Source organism: Sander vitreus, chromosome 10 (genome assembly GCF_031162955.1).
Source record: "Sander vitreus isolate 19-12246 chromosome 10, sanVit1, whole genome shotgun sequence".
Lineage (NCBI taxonomy): Eukaryota > Metazoa > Chordata > Actinopteri > Perciformes > Percidae > Sander > Sander vitreus.
In genome coordinates this window covers 17,927,671-17,949,723 of record NC_135864.1, presented here as the reverse complement: position 1 = coordinate 17,949,723, position 22,053 = coordinate 17,927,671, and the positions used below count along the sequence as shown (strand labels likewise).

Sequence of the window (22,053 nt, the reverse complement as noted above, 5' to 3'; positions counted from 1 at the left end):
TGTTAATACATAAAGATGTAAGATACATTAATTAATACTTACAATATTACAACTTCCCGCCTTTAATTTTTACAAAGACACGCAGTAACTTCATGGCAATCTGAATACACACATTTAAACAGGTTAACATCAAATAACATTGGATCTTTTACTACACTAACACTTATACACTTCTATGGAGAAATAGGCTCTGCTCTTGAAGGTGCCCCTGAATATATTACAGCACCTGCCATTAAATAGCATTTTAACTGCGTGTTGCTTAATTTCAAGTGCTACCTGTATCACAGAATTGACTTACCTTTGTGTGTAATCCATAGTGGTGACATTTTAGAACAATGAACGAATTTAAGTCAAATATGTTTTAGAACAAATATTTCAGATGTTAAAACATAGCATCTCCATCTAAATGACACAAACAATGCTGTTTTCTTGTTGTTGGATAGGAGATACACAGTATTTGTCGATGCAGTTTTAACAAGTATCTATTCTGACGCCTCGGAGTGCAGTAAGAAGTGTTGCTGTCCGTGGTGCTGAAAGTTTTTAAAGGCAGCAATTTCTCTTGGCACAGAAATAAGGACCTGGTAGTGATCTAGACTCTTGGAAATATATATATATATATATATATATATATATATATATATATATATATATATATATATATATATATATTTTATATATATTTTTTTTTTTTAAGAATTCATTGTGACTCGAGTTCAGGGGTTCATACAAATGACTGTTGACGCAAATCTTTGTAAATACATTAACAAGCGGTTTGTTTCTTTTACCTAGTGTTTTCGTTGCAGTGTGAACTTTTAATTTGACCATGTTTTTAGTCCAACAGTTCTGTAATAACTTTCTGGATCGCATGGTGTCGGTATAGTGGTCAATAGCGTCAGCAGAGCTTTTCGTCATCACCATTAGGTCCAATCCTGTATTTTGGCATTACGAGTAAAGGGCTTGAACACGAAACTAGCTCTGTACAATTCCCAGGGCTGTCTTGGCGATGGAGCGCAGTTTGCATAGGAATAAGCCTGATTGTTATTTTTGACCATACAATTATATATCCCGGAATTATTCTTTTTTTTTTCTGTACATAATGGAACAAAGCGGACGCCAGGCGTGGATAGAGCGATGGAGATGCGTCGCCTACATGGTGGCTTTGGTAACGCTTTGGAACGAAGCCTCAGCTCAGATCAGATATTCCATCTCCGAAGAGGTAAACGAAGGAAGTGTTGTTGGAAACATTGCGAAAGACTTAGGAATTGATAAGGCCACGCTTAAAGATAGAGAGTATCGTATTGTTGGCAGTTCTACAGAACCCCTTTTTCGTTTGAATAAGGACGACGGCATTCTGTATGTAAGTAGGAAAGTGGACAGGGAAGAGATCTGTGAACGAAGCAACACCTGTATAATCAACATTAAAACCGTGCTAGAAAATCCTCTGGAAATCCATTATGTGGCCATAGAGGTGATGGATATAAACGACCACTCCCCCGTCTTTCAAGAGAAAGAGAAGCGACTGGAGATATTTGAATCGACATTACCAGGAGCACGGTTCCAGCTCCAACCTGCACGCGACCCTGACGGTGGTCAGTTTACTGTTCAGCAGTATAAACTCAGCCACAATGACCACTTTCGTTTGGAAGTTAAGGAGAGGGGCGAAGACCGTAAGATGCCCTTTCTGATTTTACAAAAGCAGTTAGACAGAGAGGCTATGGGAGAACACAAGCTTCTGCTTACAGCTATTGATGGTGGGAAGCCGGCGATGTCTGGAACAATAGAAATAGTAATTGTGGTGCTCGATGTTAATGACAATTCACCCGTTTTCACAAAAGATGTATATTCTACTATCTTAAATGAAAACGCAAACCCTGGTACGTTAGTTATTCAGGTTAATGCGACTGATTTGGATGAGGGTGCAAACAGCGAAATTGTTTACACATTTGGTAAAGAAGTGGATATACACTTGCAAAAACTATTTCACATAGACCCAAGGACGGGTGAAATTAAAGTGGCCGGTGTAATTGATTTTGAAGAAAACAAGAGTTATGAAATTGATATACACGCTTCAGACATGGGCACTATCCCCTTTTCCACAGACAAAACTGTGATAATAAAGGTAATAGACCTAAACGATAATCCCCCAGAGATTGAAATCACATCATTTTCGAAATCAGTTCCAGAAGATTCTAGAATTGGAACAACAGTAGCTTTGATCAGCGTCAATGATTTGGATTCAGGCGCCAATGGAAAGGTTTCCTGCTTTATACGCGAGGACGTTCCTTTCGCTACATCTCCATCCTTGCAAGATAATATGTACGCAATAGTGACCAAATCACAACTAAACAGAGAAAAAAAGTCTTCTTATGAACTGACAATTGTTGCAAAGGACACTGGTGAGCCACCGCTCTCATCTGAAAAGACAATAAGTGTGGTTGTATCAGATGTGAACGATAACAGACCACAGTTTTCACTGAGCCCATATACGTTCTATATCACTGAAAACAATGACCTAATAGCACCAGTATTTTCAGTTAGGGCATCTGACCTTGATGACAGTGCCAATGCACATATTTCATATCACATTCCGAGGGACAGCAGTGGAGAAAATGTTGCTCTGTTTTTAAATATCAACTCTGAAACTGGAGATATTTTGGCACTAAAAAGTTTTGACTTTGAAACACTGAAAACTTTCCAGTTCCAAGTTGTTGCCACAGATTCTGGAACTCCGTCACTAAGCAGCAACGTCACAGTGAACGTGTTCATTCTGGATCAGAACGACAACGCTCCAGTCATCCTGTATCCAGTCAGCTCTAACGGTTCTGCTGAAGGTGTGGAGGAGATTCCCCGCAATGTGAACGCAGGACACTTGGTGACTAAAGTCAGAGCCTATGACGCTGATATAGGATATAACGGCTGGTTACTGTTTTCACTGCAGGAAGTTACTGACCACAGTCTCTTTGGTTTGGACCGCTATACAGGACAGATCAGAACACTTCGCTCATTCACAGAGACAGACGAGGCTGAGCATAAACTGGTCATACTGGTGAAAGACAATGGGAACGTTTCACTCTCAGCAACAGCTACTGTGCTTGTCAAAGTTGTGGAGCCCAAAGAGGCTTTTGCTGCTTCTGATGTTAAAAGTGCAACAAAGAATGAGGAGGAGAATAATGTGACTTTTTACCTGATGATAACTTTGGGCTCAATTTCAACACTTTTTCTCATCAGTATCATCGTGCTGATTGCAATGCAGTGCTCCAAAACCACAGATTATACTTCTAAATATCTACAAGAGACTAATTATGATGGGACACTGTGTCACAGCATCCAGTACAGATCTGGAGACAAACGGTACATGCTAGTAGGACCCAGAATGAGTATAGGATCTACTATAGTCCCGGGCAGCCATGCGAATACACTAGTGCTCCCTGACAGGAGAGGGGCATCTGGAGAGGTAAGACATTGTATCATGAAAACCCTGGCTTGTTATAGACAATCAATTGATTTATAGAAGTAATTATTATTCTGTATCATATTATTCATAATGTAGGTATACTTATCCAATCAATATCACGTGTAATTATGGTAGATTGTCTTGTCATAACATTAATTCTGAAATGGTATGAGTTCACTTTTTTTCCTTTTGCAACCTCAGCAGGCAATTACTACTGCGAACGTCACATAAAAAAGACGATTTTTCATTGAAAGTGTGTCTGCATTGTAACTTCAGCTCGCATGGTGTCACTGCTTGTGAAAGTGAACGCCTCGTTCAACATCCTCTACGTCAGTAGTTTGGTGCTATTTCGCGACGGTGCACTTGTGCTTTAGGGCGATGGCTTCAAATATTTGACTCGTTCACCAACATTTTTCGAATATCGTGAAATTGTTATTTTTTACAAAATGTTTGTTCCTGTGTAGACTCACATTTGGATTTCTAATTTTTGTTTCATTTTAATCCAATATGGCACGACGAGGGTGCACAGCATGGTTGGAGCGCCTCATCGTTCTCATTGTGTGTTTGAATCTTACTTTTAATTTTACTTCGGCACAGCTACGATACTCTATTCGCGAAGAGCTTACGGTGGGTGCTGTTGTTGGGAATATCGCTAAAGATTTGGGGCTGGATATAGGTGCTTTGAATGCTAGAGGATTTCGCATCGTTTCTGGATCGACCGAACCCCTGTTTCAACTGAACAACAATGGCATCTTACATGTTAACGGAAAAATTGACAGAGAAGAAGTGTGCGAACGGATCAGTACCTGCATTATCAACATAAAGACTGTGCTGGAGAATCCGTTAGAGGTGCATTACGTCGCCATTGAGGTTTTGGATGTTAACGACCACTCTCCCACCTTCTCTGAAAACGAGACGCGTTTAGAGATATCAGAATCTGCTTTACCTGGGGCACGATTTCAGCTACAAGGCGCCTATGATCCAGACAGTGACATGTATTCTATTCAACTGTATAAGCTCAGTCAAAATGACCATTTTCGACTGGAGGTTAACGATAGAGGAGAAGATGGGAAAATTCCTGTTTTGTTTTTGCATAAACCGCTGGACAAAGAAACCGCGAGAAGTCATACATTACTGCTGACAGCCGTTGATGGAGGGAAGCCTGCTAGATCAGGAGATATGACTATTATCGTTCATGTTTTAGATGTAAATGACAATATGCCAGTTTTTGCCAAAGATTCATATGCTGCGGTGTTGAGTGAAAATTCACCTATTGGCACAACTATAATGCAAGTAAATGCCACAGATTTAGATGATGGTTTGAATGGGGAGGTGGTTTATTCGTTCGGTAATAATGTAAATAATAAATTACGTAAACTTTTTGAAGTTGACGCTAATACTGGTGAAATCATTGTTAAAGGACTGATCGATTTTGAAGCAAAAGACAGGTATGCAATTGACATTAAAGCTTCTGATAAAGGAGCAGTCCCCCTAGCAACAGAAAAAAGTGTTATCATAACTATTGTTGATCTGAATGACAATGCACCTGAGATTGAGGTGACATCCTTTTCAAGTGCAATTCCTGAGGACTCCAAACCTGGAACAACAGTAGCGTTGATAAGTGTGAATGATAATGATTCAGGTTTAAATGGAAAAGTAATCTGTTATGTAAGTGAGGATGTACCTTTTACATTAACACCATCTTTACAAGACAATATGTTCTCTATAGTCACCAAATCTCTGCTGGATAGAGAGCATCAGTCCAAATATGATGTAACAATAATTGCTAAAGATGCTGGTGACAAACCTTTGTCATCTCATAGGACAATAAGTGTAACTGTATCAGATGTGAATGACAACAGTCCAGAGTTTTCAACAAATCCGTATACGTTTTATGTTATTGAGAACAATGTTGCAGGAGCCTCTTTATTTTCAGTGAGTGCTTATGATTGTGATGAGGGTGATAATGCTCTCATATCATATAACATTGTGAGACATGGGGATGAACACAAAACAATTACATCATTTCTTAACGTAAACTCTGAAACTGGAGATATTTTTGCGCTAAAAAGTTTTGACTTTGAAACACTGAAAACTTTCCAGTTCCAAGTTGTTGCCACAGATTCTGGAACTCCGTCACTAAGCAGTAACGTCACAGTGAACGTGTTCATTCTGGATCAGAACGACAACGCTCCAGTCATCCTGTATCCAGTCAGCTCTAACGGTTCTGCTGAAGGTGTGGAGGAGATTCCCCGCAATGTGAACGCAGGACACTTGGTGACTAAAGTCAGAGCCTATGACGCTGATATAGGATATAACGGCTGGTTACTGTTTTCACTGCAGGAAGTTACTGACCACAGTCTCTTTGGTTTGGACCGCTATACAGGACAGATCAGAACACTTCGCTCATTCACAGAGACAGACGAGGCTGAGCATAAACTGGTCATACTGGTGAAAGACAATGGGAACGTTTCACTCTCAGCAACAGCTACTGTGCTTGTCAAAGTTGTGGAGCCCAAAGAGGCTTTTGCTGCTTCTGATGTTAAAAGTGCAACAAAGAATGAGGAGGAGAATAATGTGACTTTTTACCTGATGATAACTTTGGGCTCAGTTTCAACACTTTTTCTCATCAGTATCATCGTGCTGATTGCAATGCAGTGCTCCAAAACCACAGATTATACTTCTAAATATCTACAAGAGACTAATTATGATGGGACACTGTGTCACAGCATCCAGTACAGATCTGGAGACAAACGGTACATGCTAGTAGGACCCAGAATGAGTATAGGATCTACTATAGTCCCGGGCAGCCATGCGAATACACTAGTGCTCCCTGACAGGAGAGGGGCATCTGGAGAGGTAAGAAAGATCACTTCATTTTAAGGCAGTTCTGGTATGAATGCTGTTGATAAATGAGATACAGATATCAGATGATTTAAGTGTGCCAAAAAAATCACACCACCTATTCAGAATAGCTGGCTAGAGATGAACCACAGACATAAAATGCATCACTCACACAGCCCAGACTGTTAATTAGATTAGTAAATAACACATTGTACTTCAGTTAGTATGCTGTGTTTGTAGCTTGATGCTGGTTGTCCCCATGTACTTAAAATAAAATTAATTCCAAGAAATGATACAACCTTATAAAATATATTGACCTTTGTGGGCTATGTAAAACAGAATGTTGTGGATCGCTGTGAAACATTGGTCAAATTAGTGAAGATGTTTCTGATAAGAGCTAAGCATCCTTCTTTGTGACACTGAAGACACAGTTGCTTTCCAGAAAAGAGAGCCAAATCGAACTCTTCCTTTTTTTCCTTAAGAAAATGAATGCCTCTAAACTGTTGTATTGTGTTTGTCTAGTATTTAATCACATCTGACTTTTTTTAGACTTTTGAGAACTTTGTATTGTGCACTGACCAACTTTGACTATTAATCATTTTAACTGTAATGTGTCTGTTTCAGACCATGTGTGGTCATGTCATAGTAAATTATAAACTGGCTGTGAAACATAATACATGCATAATTTGAGCTGCTTGTAGTTAAACCTTGTGAAATAGGGAGAAATACGGAAATGTTTCGGTTCAGTTAAAAAAGTGATGTTCCGTTTATTGCAGTAACCACTGTCCCTTTGTGTTAGCTAATCCTTAAATTTTGAAGCAATTTCCTAACATCTGCAACGTTTGAGATGCTGCATCTGATCCTCCACTGATGTTTTTTCAGTATCCATATCATTTGAAAAGGCATATTATTTATCAGAAGAGTACAGAAATTGCAGTCTGTGTATTTTACATGCTTGTACACATGTATTTACACGTGTTTTTTTGCTCTATCTATTAGCGTTGTTACATGTGTGTAAAGGGAGTGACTGACTGGCTAACAGAGTTACTCGAGGTATGTGCTCACTGATGTAGTTGAGGTGATTCAGTGGTCCATGAATGGCTGCAGCTACGACAGAGAGAGGGAGAGAGGGAGCCTGCGGCTGGTGTGCAGTGAATCACAATGTACAGCCAGTTAGGTGGCGCTGGGACATTTTGCTTCAGCAGGGATCTTCATTCCTTACAGGACTGCAAAGCAGCAATAGATACAGTATATTTTTACTATTTTTCATTGAATCAACTTGTAGCGCTTTGGCCTTAAAAAAATACTACAGTGATGTAAAATATTGAACACAGTTTAAATATAATTTATATACACTATACACATTAGCTTCTGCGCAGTTGATCTTGTTTGACTGAAAAATAGGTCATATTTTATCACGTGTAGGTCTGCATGCTAGGCTTCTGGGCTGATTCTCTGTCGAACACTGTGTGTTGCCCATAGCAACACACGAGGAGATCCACCTCTCTGAGTCTACTGGTTTCCACAGACTAGCATGCGCTCAGTGGTCTTAGCAACAGCAGCGGAAGAGGATGAAGGGAGGGAGAGAGGGATAGAGAGAGCAGTAGAGGAGGGGGGAGGGGAAGTGGCTTTTGTATGGCTCATCTATAGACATCTCACAATATTTAATGAAAATGGGTTTATTTAGATAGAAACACATGGATTATATTAGTGAAATCTCCATTGTGAATCCGGCAACAGATGGTGCAGATATTGAAGCAATAGTGAAGGCAGGAATAGTTGAGCTTGTAATTAGATATTTTATAGTATGGAGATAATCTTCCCTCTCAAACAACTGGGTCAACCTTAGATTTCCTACCTAGAAAAAAAGACTGTCAGAAAAACGTATTTTTAACTGTTGGTATATTTGTCATTGTTGAAAGCTGAATGGATATTTTGACCCGCTAAGCAGCATGTGAACTAAAGCCAAAGCAGTCAACCAGAGTGGAATATATATGCAAGAAGGGAAAGGCTCTGTTCAGATTCAGAATAGGGCAGCAGCTCAGATTGATGAAGTAGAGGCTGAAAACATTTTCTCTGAACTTCCTTTGTCCAGTTTTATTCAGTGCTTTTCTAGATAGCACAAATGGCCTCTCTGTGTGCATGTGTGCATATTTTATTTGCACGTTTGTGTGTGAGATAAAAGTGTGTGGGGCATCATATGTGTAGCAGCAGTGCTAAGCTGTGCCTGGACAGCAGATGCCCAGAAAAAGATTCATTGATGTAATTAAAAATGTGTGCATCTCATTAAACCTAAAAAGTGCAGGGTGATTTCGGTGGATCACATTGGTTATCTCTGGTTACACCGTGAGCTGGAGCTGTGAGAAAGTGTTGAGTTGTTGTATATCACTGCACTTTTGTTCCTTTGCCATTGCACTTTTTGGGGAAAGAAAAAATGATGGGAGAGGAGTGGATGAATTACAAGTAGGGTCATAAACTGCATTTAGAATGCAAGCACATGTGCCTTGGTCTTATGAATCTACACACTGTGTTTGATTATACAAATTGTTTTAGCATTGTTGACAACATGCAGGTGCTAACACAAGTTAGCAACTACATTTTTAAATGTACTTCTGTTCTTGATTTTGATTTAAATCATGAGTGTACAACAGCAGACTGTAATATAAATACAGCATATCTATCATAGGATACTACCAGTACATTTTCATTCTGTATGCTCTCTTTGGTGGAGGTGTGGCCACTTGCTCCAGTGGCTTTGTCTGTCTGCTTGGCTGGCTCAGCAGATCTGTGCAATTGTGTTTGCATGCTTAGTGTCTGCACTGAAAATCATTCACAGTGCAATGACCCTAATGTTTGTGTGTCTGTGCATGTTGTCTTTGTTAAGTGGGTGAGAGCATCTTCCTCATTAAACTACATTCAGTGTCAAACGGAGAGGGGAAGAGAACAAGCTAAATGACAGAGAGGGGAGTGACACAGCTGTTACAGCAAGACTGTATGTATGTACTGTTATGTCAGCAGCCTGAAAGAATTGGCTTTATTCTACATGGCTGCTCTTCTGCATTCATACAAAAGTGCTAACTTTCTCCAAAGCAAACTCTCCTCCCTGTGTTCCATCCTTGCCTTTGCTTTCTAAGTTTTTCTCCCTTAACTCTTTACCAACATTGTGTGTAAACCTTTCAAAATGTGTTCTGTTGTATTATCTTCTTTCATTTCACTGTCAATTCTCGACTCCCCCTACAAACTGTATACCCCATAGTTGCCTTTTCTTTGTTAGATACTACAATGTAAATGTTACTCTGTATGATATAATTCATTTGCAGTACTTCCTGTTCTATTATGCCTCTATCTCTGTTCCGTTTCATGTAGTGGACTGTTTTTCGTTTCTCCCATGTTGGCAGCTTCCCTCTCTGTCTCCTCACAATTTCTCTCCTCCTTCTTTACCCTCCATATTGATATCACCCCTCCCCCATCACACTCTTGGCCTCCTTTTCTCGCTTTTATGTCTCTGTCCTTCGTTTCCTCTTTCATATGCCACCCTTTTTTGTCTCCCTATCATTTTCTGTCTTTCTTTCTGTCTGTCTATCTCCTCTCTCGTTCTGTCACATGCTTTTCAGCTCTGTTGCTGTGCCTCATGCCTGTAGGGCTGTGGCTGTGGATGTTGCATGTGCTGTTGTGTGTCAGTAGGGCACATTCTCTCTTATTGCAACAGCTTTGTTGGAAGATGGCGCAACTCACATTAAGGTCAGCAGCAGTGATGGTAATCTAATTTAAACACAAAGTCGGGTACAACGAAAACAGCTACTATCTTTATGTTCACAAATTCACGCTTGTGCTCACAGACACACATGCACAACACATCTGCACATACTCACAGAAGGGGGCAGGATGGATAGAGGGAAAGACATGCAGAGAGCAAGAAAACAGAGCACATGCAGAGCATGCTTCTTTGGTAATATATTGTATATTGACTCGCAGAGATAAGTAAAGACACATCCACTGTGAGATAATTAGGCCCTCTCCCAAAAAAGCATTGTGCTTGGCAAACTTTACCGCTACAGTATACTCTGTTCTTCTGCCTTTGTGTGAATCATCCTTCTTTTAATTTCTCTCTCTCCTGTAAACCTTGCTTTCCTTTGTTTCCTGAGATCAGTCATTTAAAGTCACTTACTGTACACTTGAATTCAATGATTACTGAGCTAAGTCCTCCCACCATTTCACTATTAGATTATGTTCCTTTCCACTATCTTTGTTGCAGATTCCAATTAGAAAAGATTAATATGGCTAACAAGCACCATGCATGATTTAAAACTTTGATAAAGCTGAACTGTGGAGGCAGGTAATCAGCCACGTATATAATGTTCATCATCACTTTATCATTTAACATTCCCCCCCAGCACTATATTTTATCAACAGTCACTTACAGTTGACAAGGTTGACTCAAGAGTTAGTTTTCACTAATTGAGTGAATGTGAATGGAGAAAGAGAGATGATATATTAACTTTGATTTTTGTTAACTATTATATTGGCATTGTGTTCATTAATTAAGAAATAACTGCTGTTTTAGGTTCTATTGTATTGTTCCACATTAGCTGCATGCGGTCCAGATGCTGCTAAACAGTTTGTTATCCGGGCTGATACTAGATGTAATGTCCCTGTTTGCTTGTGTGCAGGGGAGTGTGAGTGTTTTTGTCAGCTTTTCCTCTCTGCAGACCATTCAGGTGATTTGGTGTTGGTGAATCAGGAGGTTGTAATTGTGAATTTCAGCAAGCACAGGCACTGCTGCAGTGCAGCTTATAGAGTATATGGTCAATAAGCTGTTTGTACAACCCTCTGAAGTGCTGTACTTTGAATGCAGCGTGGCAGAGAAAGGTTGGACAAAGTTTATCAGTATTATAGCATTTACATGTGACTTTAACTTTGAGTTTGATATATAAAAGTTTAAAATCCTGCACTTTTATATAAACTGATACCAGTTTGTATCTATAATGTGTAACACTGACACAGATTTCAACTGTACAGAAAACACTTTTTTCTCTAATGACAATGAGTAACAACACGACATGCAGATGTACTAAATGTTTGCACTGGTTTAAAAGGGCAAAATCAGAGTCAGTGGGCCAAAAATTGCATTGCAGGCTGCATTTTAAACTGTGGGCCAAGACTCCCTGGCACAGCTCCTTTTGCTCGTCATTTGTCCTAGAACATGATGAGACTGGTTCGGACCAGCCTAGTCACTTCTCTTAAGAAAATGGGTCAAAGCTGGTTCTTCCATGTTGATACAGAGACATGACAGTTTTATTTGTGAGCTTGTACAGCAAGTCTGACCTGGTTGCCTAAAAATCATAGCAAATAGTAAGGAATGTGTAAATATATTTTTTCTGTCTCACTACTATCACCTTCATGCCTGGTATTGTGTGAGTATGGCTGACCCTTTCTTCTCTCCACCACTCGGTTATATAAGCTCTTAGTTTCATAATGTCTCAGTCCATTAACTCATTGCTGTGTGAATGAGTCCTATAGGTTGGACCTTGCCATTCTCACTTTAGAATCACTCCACTGCAGCTGAATCAAGGCCTTTTTCCAGGGTGTTAACCATGTCTATGTCTATGCACATTAACAACATTGCACTAATGAAAACCATTTACGCACACTATCTTCATGTGTCATATTAAATCCATAGATGATATGATCTTATCTTATAATATGTATAGAATAATATAATGTAATAATTCACCAGCAATAATACTATTAATACAATAACAGCATTAAACAACATATAGGCATACCTACATATATCATATATATCTGTCTGTCTGTCTGATGTAACAACCAGTGCTTGATAGCTTTGATAGCTTAAGTGCAGTTAGACCAGTGCTATGTTTAAATTTTTTTTTTTCTGAATCAACAGAGATCAGAACAGATGTAGGTCTGCACTGCACTTGGCATCGGTGCTCATACAGCCACAACATCTGCTGCTGTGCTTAGGTCATCACTGCATGCCTGGAGGATTGAACTGACTGAGCGGGCAGCGCAAGGCTACATGCAAGACAGACAGCTATTAAGTGGAAAACAAGTGAGGACACAGTTGGTTGAAAATCCCCTTTAAGGTCACCCTGTTGCCTAAAAGCGCCCAGTGATCTAGATTTAATGGGATGGGGTTGTGATGTCTCATTGATAGAATGTATGGGTGAGGAAAATCCAGAGTCAGCTGTTTAGACATTGGATGCAGTCTTAGTAAGAGGATTGCCTTCTTACAGCAATATATCTGCACTGCTCACTGTGGAGTAGACGGGGTATAAGGCCACAGTTGCCATGCACTTGTCTGATTAAATACCGTATGTTGTATTCATTTTTGGCCATGCATGGATGGGATCAGATGTTGGCTGTTAGATGGATCCAGTCTCTAGCGGAAGGGTTCCTCTTCCCCCTGTGGCTATTTGCCCCTGTCATATCCCCACTAAGCATCTTGGGTAACTACTATGCCTTTATTTAGCAATATTCTTATTTCTCTGGATGTTCCCTGTTTGGGTATTCACAACAAGAAAGTTTTATAGTCAAGCTTATGTGTGTTTATGACTTCTTTAATGTTGCTACACCACAGTATTGATAACTTGTCTTTTTCTTTTAATGCTTTTTTTTTACATGGTTAGCAGGAGTGCAAACAGAATTCCACAAGAATTTGTGTGTCTGTTCAGTTACAAGGCTGTAACTAAAACAACATTGTCTGAAAAAGAATACAGAAAAAACTTTGTATATATTTTTGAGTATGTTTCATTAGTTATATATTGAGTTCATTGAGTGGTCTGGTCAAACCTTCCTTTGTGATCTAATCGTGATATTTGTGTCATGCAAAGAGCATATTGTCACTGTGTTTATTTCATAATTTAACTTTAGTTCACGTACTGCATGGCCCTCTAGGAAGATTTTGCATCTCTTGAACTGTAAGGCATTTTCAAAAAAGCAATTAGGTCACCTCAGACAAACAAACAGTCAATTATTTTTTTCTTTTTTCTTAAAAGTTCAAATGTTGAAGGTGCGAGTTTTCACCAGAACTCAGTGATAGATTAAACAGCCTTTTTCTAAAAGCATGAAAATGTGGTCAGAATTGCATCATAAAGAAATATAAATCATTCACTGTGCTGATATCAAGCATGTGTGATCTCATGCCACTGACTGTAGATAGAGAAAACGCCTGTTTTAACACTAATTAAAGCTACATGTACATGTATGTATGTTTTCTTCTAATTTTAAAATGGTCCGACCGTCATTTGGCTCCTCCTGGTCGTCCTTGAGAGTGTGAACCAGTGAGCTGTACAGTGGGTGAGTCATCTCATCCCACATGTAGATTTTCATTTTGTGAAGTTGGTCTGCTGTGTTTATTTTTAGGTGAACAATCTATAATGGAAACATGAAATCAGGAACTTTGGCATTTATGGTTATTGCTATTATTCCATCATGATATTAGGGAGATTTGGTTATGTGATGCCCTGTAGCAAAACAGACTTTAGTTGTGTGCGTGCTTGTTTAGATGTGTACTGATCGCTAAATGTTATTCCAAGTTTCCCGCCATCTTAGTGGGTACAGTCTATGAATAAAACAATGAAACATGGGTGTGGAAGATGAGTGTTAATGCTGTAAGCCTGACTCATATCCCTCTCTCTCCTCCCACCCACTGGCTCCCTCTTCCCCTGCCTTTGTTCTCGTTATCACTACCCCACTTTACTCCAGCCTGGTGTGTTTTCCTTCTCGTCTTCACATTTTACTGGTTTCTTTTCATTTTCTTGTTTCTTTAGTACATATCTTTGTTTTCATATCACTTCTTCTATCTCATTCTTACACAAATAATCTTTTTTCTCTGATTTGCTTCATCCCTCTCCTCTTCCTACACATCCTGATACTCTAGCTGGTACTCTCTCTTATGCCCCCTTCTGTTTCTACATGTAATTACAAGCTGATAGACAGGCTGACACCATTTGTAGGCTGTGTTACTCTCTCTATTGGTCTCTCTCACCTTTCTTTTTCATTTAAATTTTTTATTCTTAGTTTGGTTGTTAATTGCGATTGGAAAACATAGCTTTGTCCATTAGTCTTTATTCCATCATGCTTTCTCCGTTCTTCTCCATCTTTCTGACCACAGAGACAGCCTCTCCTCTTTACACTACCTCTTCTCTCTGTAGAAACTGGAGCAGTGAATAGAGCTGAATATGTCAGAGCACCTTTCTCTTTCCCTCAGCCTTATGACTGCAGCAAAAGCAGAGGAATGAGACGCACTACCAAACCGTAGTCTGGCTCTTCACAGTGTCAGGCCTAGAGCCAAAGACAATAATCTGAACCTATTCTCTGTTACTGTGTACGTGTGTGTGTCCTCTATATGAACCAAGAGTGGCTATTTTGGCCATTTGTCGTTGAACTGACTTGGCCTTAATAATTGTTAATGGCTACTTTATATGCAGCATGAGAACTGTCAGACATACCGATAAAGCATGGTTTTGTTCATTTCATTTCAAGAGGTACTTTCACCCTCCTATTTTCCTTAGAAATGTGTCTGCGGGTTTTCACATTTAAATGTTCCATTTGAACTGAACATATATAACCGATTATAAGAAAACCAACGTGACTCAAGCAACACTTGCTTTGTTGTACTGTATAAAACCACTCCACATGGTCCTTTTCTTTTCATATCAGCTGTCAAACACCTATTTTAAATGGGGGATTTCTGTAAGATAAGGCTAATTGTGCACCATATGCACTTTATGATACATGTTGTCCTGTATTGTTAACTGACTCTAGACAGTGCTCATCTCATCGTGTCTCACTAAAAGATGAAGCCCTGCTGGTTCCTGGTGTACAGCCTTGGGCCTAATGCTGTGGCTTCAGTTTGTGTTTGAGGGCTGCACTATTAGTGATCATGATTACTAGTGACAATTACACATTGTTTTCAAGAAACAGTAAACATATTGCAGTGCATAATCTGGAACTAAAAATAACACAAATGTTCAGATACAGGAGAATTTTTTTTATTGCCTGCTTTCTTGTTACAGTTTTTCAAAGATGATATATGTAAAATTGCTTGCATTGAGATTCTGACTTTTCCTGCATTTTAACAGTGGTTTTGGTCATTCAAAGACTGATTGGCTATTCAAAATGTCACACTTCACACTGTCAGGGTAATTGCAGCTATAACAAATGCCCAATTAAATGCTTAATTTCATTGTATGGGTCATTATGGGGACATGACATTATGATGCATTTGTAATCAATTGTGCACTTTCTGAGTTTGTGTCTCTCATCTCATGTAGCTTTTAACCTACAGTCCAGCTCTCAGTGCTTCGCTGTCAGTGTGTCACATCACATGTTTAGTCTGATGGTTTAGATATAAGCAGGGTTTAACAGCAGATAACAAGATCAGGTGTTACATGATACATCAAATAGAAAAACTAAATCTTTCATGTATACCAAAACTAAATCGTCCACTGTAGACACTGGGTTAGATAATCTATGCATCACATTACAGATGATGAATGAAGTCCAAATGTGCTTAATGTGAGCAGAAGAGCAAAACTGAGCAGAGACAACAAAGGTGTTAAAAATATGATACCAAAATAACAAGGAACAAGTTTGGTCTGCTTGTTTAAATTACAGACTACTGTAAGCGGGGTCTATGCGATAAGACTGGAGTATAATTGTTCCCTAAGCCCTTGTTTACTCCCTAATGTTCATCTTAATCCTGATTCACTTTGCTTTGTCCTCTAACTGGAAACTAAAGTAGTAAACTGTGCTCATGTTGCTTCTTATGGCGCAAAGATATCCAACATATGAAGAATAAGAAAAGAATAACACAGTGACCAGTAAAATAGAAATACATGCACAATGTAATGTAATCCTGCAGTAAACATCGCCTTTGTGAAACCAGAATATTACATCTCCATGTACTGTATAGAAAGTAATTATTAGTCATACCAAATGCTTGAAATCACAAAACATTATCCGTGTTCCTTCAGGTGTTTTAAATAGGAACTTCTTGTCAAAGCCTTCTTTCCATTCTGCCACTGCTGTCAGAATTCCCAGTTGCCCTGGATTAAGGCTTCTGCAAAGAGTGTAAAGTAATAATTCTCCTATGTTGCTCCTCTAATGGGATTAGGTAGAACATCTTAATGATGCCTTGAAGAGTAGCTTTGAAAAGGCAACAGCACACAAAGTTGTCTGGGATGCCCCTCTCCCGTAAATTCCAGACTAATGTCCAGGCTGCTTTTGTTTTGTTTTCTATCGTTGTTGTTGTGCCTTTGCTTTGGCCTGATTGCAGGTGATTATTAACCCTAATTTCTCTACATGTCTACTGCAACATTTCTGTAATTTTTTTTAATTCGGTCGCCTCCTAAATTCATTCAATATATTTATTGTCAGTGTCAATATATTCCAGAAAATATGTGAGAAGGGTGTTGATTTTAACTTAATGGTCTTTTGGAGGCTGTAGTTTGGGGTGCTGGTGTATTGTATTGCATTATACCAAGAGGTTTAATGTTTACTTCAAACCAAGTAAGGTTAACAAAATATTAGAAATACATCAGAATATCGCAATACAGTTCAACAGCATCACAATCTACAGCACCCAAAAGACCTTTAAGATCAAGCAACACCTCTCTAAAATAGTTTCACCAAAGCTGAACATTATAATCATCATGGAGGCAGGAGTTATTGCAGGTGTGTTGCATCAGTGTGTATTAGTTTTAGTCAGGTGTTCCTGATAAACTGGCAATTGAATCGTATACTACCTCTACCTCTCTCTCTATACGCACGCGCGCATGCGCGCGCACACACACACACACACACACACACACACACACACACACACACACATACAAGCTAAAATGCACACTTATGGTGCACTTAACATCTTCACCACATTATGATAAGGTTCTTTTGCTACACATACCAGGGCAATGTCCATGTAGCTGTTTAAGTTTTGATGCTGATGAGAGTGGAAGATGGTGTTTGCTATTCTTGGAGACCGGCAGCAACAGAGCTGAAGCTGAAATGATATAGGCAAATCATTATTTTATAAATAGTTATCTTCATTTTTATGTGGAAAGCGGAGCAACCTCACTAAACAATTTCAGCTGTTTCAACCATTAGATTCTCTGCAGGCCAACACTCTCCTTTATTATTCAGACCTTCTTTTTTTTTTTTTTAAGAAATGGGCCAAGCACCCGTGCATCAGGCCTGTTCCTGCAGCACTGCTTGCTGCATATTCAGTACTGCATGACTGATAAGAAACTAAAAATAGGCATTATATAGTGTTACATTGATAAATACAGGTAGAATTTGCTGATGCACGGAAAATGTAAATGAGACACCAAAGTGTGGATAATCTATGCTTTACATTTGCCATTATGCAATTGCCCTACGCATGTGAATAATGTAAACTATATATGCAAGTGCTCTATAAAGGATACAGCATATTCTGCATAATCTTTAATGGTGGCTGATGAAATTATCTCTCTGTCTGTCCCTCTTCGTTTTGATAAATATCAGGCTGGATGGGAATGTGCAGGTATTGTTAAATACATCCACATCTCCTTTCCCATCTGGGGGAGTTGACATTTTAATTTCCGCAGGCAGAGAAAATGTGTGGCAGACACCAAGGCTGCTAGTGTATCTGTAACACTGATACACTTTTTGGAGTGGGTGAGCATGCTAATCTAATATAAGGCTTTATAGCATTGCATGCCTCTGACATCAGTTTGTGTCTGGCTGTGCATGTGGAAACTGCTTTAGAGAACAAAGAAAAGGGTAGAAAAGCTCCCCCTGGTGGTAAAAGGTGGAAATGACATGCCACTTCTTTTGTGCCTTATGTGTGTCTGTGTGTCCATATATTCAATTATTTAGCATGTGACCACTCTGTATGTGGCAGTATATTGACTGGTATTGTTATTGAGGTTCTGTGTCAATATTGATCCATGGATAGCGGGTCTTGTCCCATTTTACATTCTGATCAAAGCCAAACAGTCCATGCCCTCTTCCGCAGTGAACTGTTTGATTGACAAATCTAAGTTATCCAGGCCTGACTACAAAGATAGATTTATTCTTAATCCCACACAAAAATGTTTGGTACAGGCTGTTTCTGTGTGTGAGTGGGAGACAGATAAAAGAGAATAGGAGAGAAAGCGAGGGTACATGGAGGGTGTGTGTCCTTTATCACATTAAAGGCTTGTATAAAATGGGTAAATGTGCACAATGTGGAAAATATATATAAACATTTTAATCTAATACCACCCATATTTTTTAGTTTGTATGGTTGTGGTTAGGGAAAAATAAATGCCCTCTCCTTGGCATATGTACTGAGTGCTCATAAAGAGGGGTGCGGAGGAGGGGGGTGCAGGGAGGGGCACAGACAGGGGCTGCATCTGCATCACCATGGATACAAGAGAGATAGTGAATCTATTATGGGTGCACCCTGTGAAAGCAGAGATCTATCAGACACTGCCTTGTCGCTAGGCACAATGTTGAGCCAATCAGAGTGTCCATTACAGTCATATTGATTCTAGCTGACCAATCAGATTGTCATGCTACATTTGCTTTTATGAAAGCTTGTTGTGCATCCTGTTTTATTTACAGTTTTGATTAATGATCTGTTGTTGCAATGTAAACACTGAATGTGTCTCTGCTTTCACACCCTGTTTGCTGGATTAGATGTTTTTTTTTTGTTGTTTTGTTTTTAAATATGTTAAGAAACACACAGTTTCTCTTTTTTTTGTCTCTCTGACCAGTGTTTGTTCTCACACACCACTCTTACACACAAACACACATGCAAATCACACACGCTGACGATTACTTCCTGCAGTTAAATTCCACACAAAGACACTGTGATTAATGCTGTATAGAAGCTTACTACGAATTATTGTGAATTCACCGTTACAGGTTCAATAACACACCCTGTGTCTGTTGAAATTTGTATGCATGGCTTCATTATGATGAAGATATTTTGGCTTTCATGGACAGAGGGCCCTTTACACTACGGATCATCTGTAAACTGACACAATTTATCAATGTTTTTATATCTAAATTAAGCAATGGTTAGTGTTGTTGCATTGGTGGATAGCCTAAAACACCACAAATTACTGGAAATAAAATGTATTAGCAATATAGGTATGTGTAATCTAAATTATACTGTCCTATCTCCCTGATTGGACAATGACAGCTAATGACAATATCAAATAGAACAATCACTTCAGCAACATTAGCAAGCTGTTTCTCCTGCCTGTTGTTTTACAGTAGAGTAACTGATTATGTGATATTTGGGCATTGTGCCATCCCTTTCCAAATGAGTGAACACTGTTTTGGTGTGCCTCTAGTTTTATCTCAAGGGTATGTGCATGTCTGCGTTTGGGCATGCTCCATATTGCTGTGTCCTGGTTTTCATTGTGTACCGGCTCATGTTTCCCTGGACCGGCCCTGTCCTACTTACTCCAGAAACCAGTGGAGGCAAGCGCAGATTTAGAAATAAATGATTAAGTGCTAGTTGGATTAAATACTAAGTGATGTATCTTCCCTTCACCTCTCTCCCTATCTATCTATAACAGAATATATTATGGATCATACCTTTGTGTAACTTTTCATGTGTAGCTGTATGTGTGCATACAAGTAAGAGTCTAGCCTTCTAGGTGTATTTTATAAGGTACTCATTGTGTCTGTGCACAGCTAGGGATCATGATTTAAAATACTTTTTTTTTTTATCAGTGTCATATGGTAGCTAGGGAGGTAAATCTCCCCTTTAGAAAATACCCCCTCATGAAAAGCAAGTATATCCCTGTCTATTTTTAGACATCTTTATCTTTCCAAGTGCCATTTCCCTTCCTCCCTACTTCATTTCAGTTCCTCTTCTGCAATACCACCTCCTATGTCCTGTTTCTATTACATTAAGCCAGTCTTGTTACCTCTTTATCTCCATACACCCCTGCTTTATCAGAGAATATAAGTCATTACAGCACTGCAATTGGGTGTGGTCACACTGTTTCTAAAAGCAAGTGATGCATGAGTCATATCAGAACTGTTTATCAGAGAATCACCAGATAATTAGAACCTATCAATTAGACATCTCAGCACACAAAGAAAAAGCATAAAATAAATAGATCTGAACAAGAAGCATGATATAGTACTGGAGGGTTCGTACTGAGTAAAGCAGGAAACATGTGCAAGGAGTAGGTTGCCCCCTTGTGCCGTGATGAGATCTACTCCACACAAAAATATTACAATGACATCAGTATTTCGTCACATGAAGCAGGATGTAGTGTGCACACTGCAGGAGTGGGGGTGGTCCCCAGAGCCTTGGCCCAGAGAGGGTACTGTGGGTTGGGCATGGCTGACTGCAAAGGTCAGGCTCTCTCTGGGGCTGTGGGGGTGGAAAGAGCAGTGAACACTGCTGTTAAAGTGAATCTGTCATACTGAATATGCAACTGCAGTGCTACATTATCAATGCATGAGCAGCCCAACAGCAAATGCGGACAGCCTAGTGTGTTATGCATACAAGTGGGGTTTGAGAGGTGTGTGTGTGTGTGTGTGTGTGTGTGTGTGTGTGTGTGTGTTTTGCACCTGTCACAGTGTGATCCGATTCATTTAGTGAGATTAGAAGGACTACGTGAAAGTGAACTATTTAGATTAAAATCTAGAAGTGGGTAGGAAGTCCAGTGAATTACTTTTTATACTATTCAATGTCTTTGGAAAAAATAAACCCATAGGCTTCTGCATTAGTGAGGGAGTGTATGTGCGTTTGTGCACACATGCATCATGTCTGTGCCTGAGATGGCGTTGCTATGGAGACAAGAGAGCTGTGCAGAAGGAGAGAAGAAAGGGGGGGAGAGACTCGCCTTGGAGCATGTTCAGATAGCACCCTTCCCCCATCAACTCACACACGGATGTAACAGTACAGTACACACCCTTATAACACACACTTCCTCACAAGCACACACACACAGCTGATGGTTATGCGAAGGACTATCATAAGATGGTTAGTATGGAGGAGATATATAAGATAATTTGGTAACTATACGTGGTGGCAGCCCTTTAATAATGCAGTGAACACGTGGAACACTGCTGCCGACTGCTTCCGCCCATGCCACCCCCTCCTTTCACCTACTGCTCACTGCTCACTCTGCCCCTTTAATCACACTGCATATGGTTTCTCCTTTTAACTTCATCACGTGATAGGTAAACCGCAGACAGAGAAGCAGGTTAAAAGGCACACATGCATCCAACTACTAGATTTATTATGCACAGCTCCCTGTGTTTAGGGAGTAAACTGTGTGTTTTCTTAAGCACCATTTATTTACAATTAATTATTCAGCAAATTAAATTATCATATTCTCAGGAAATGTGCCTTTTATCAATGCATACAGAGTTCATATATATAAAAACTGAAATACTGTCTTCATGAGGACATGGTTAATTTAATCAACTAAAACTTTATCAATGACAACCACACCTCTGTGTGTATGTGTTTACATATTATTGGAAGAGGAGATTATGTGTGTTCAGCATCTTTTATGTCTCCATGACACAATCAGTGTTTGCCCTCCAATTGGATTCAGTACTACAACCTCTGATATCATTCACAAACTGTGTGAGGGCAATGCAGTACTATCTTTGCTTGGTGATTGTAAATGTAGATACTACTGTAGCTGTTCATTATTTCTTGGAAGGTTGTGACTGGTACTGGTAAAGGGGTTTTAACAAACATCTCACTCAACAGTTCACATCTA

At 39.4% G+C, this 22,053-nt stretch overlaps 2 pseudogenes; both read left to right on the top strand.

Annotated features, from left to right (window-relative positions):
- Positions 1-1,096: 1,096 nt before the first annotated feature.
- On the top strand, positions 1,097-3,754 carry LOC144524931 (protocadherin alpha-3 pseudogene; annotated as a pseudogene).
- A 207-nt stretch (positions 3,755-3,961) lies between these two features.
- Positions 3,962-6,337, top strand: LOC144524930 (protocadherin alpha-8 pseudogene; annotated as a pseudogene).
- Positions 6,338-22,053: the final 15,716 nt, after the last annotated feature.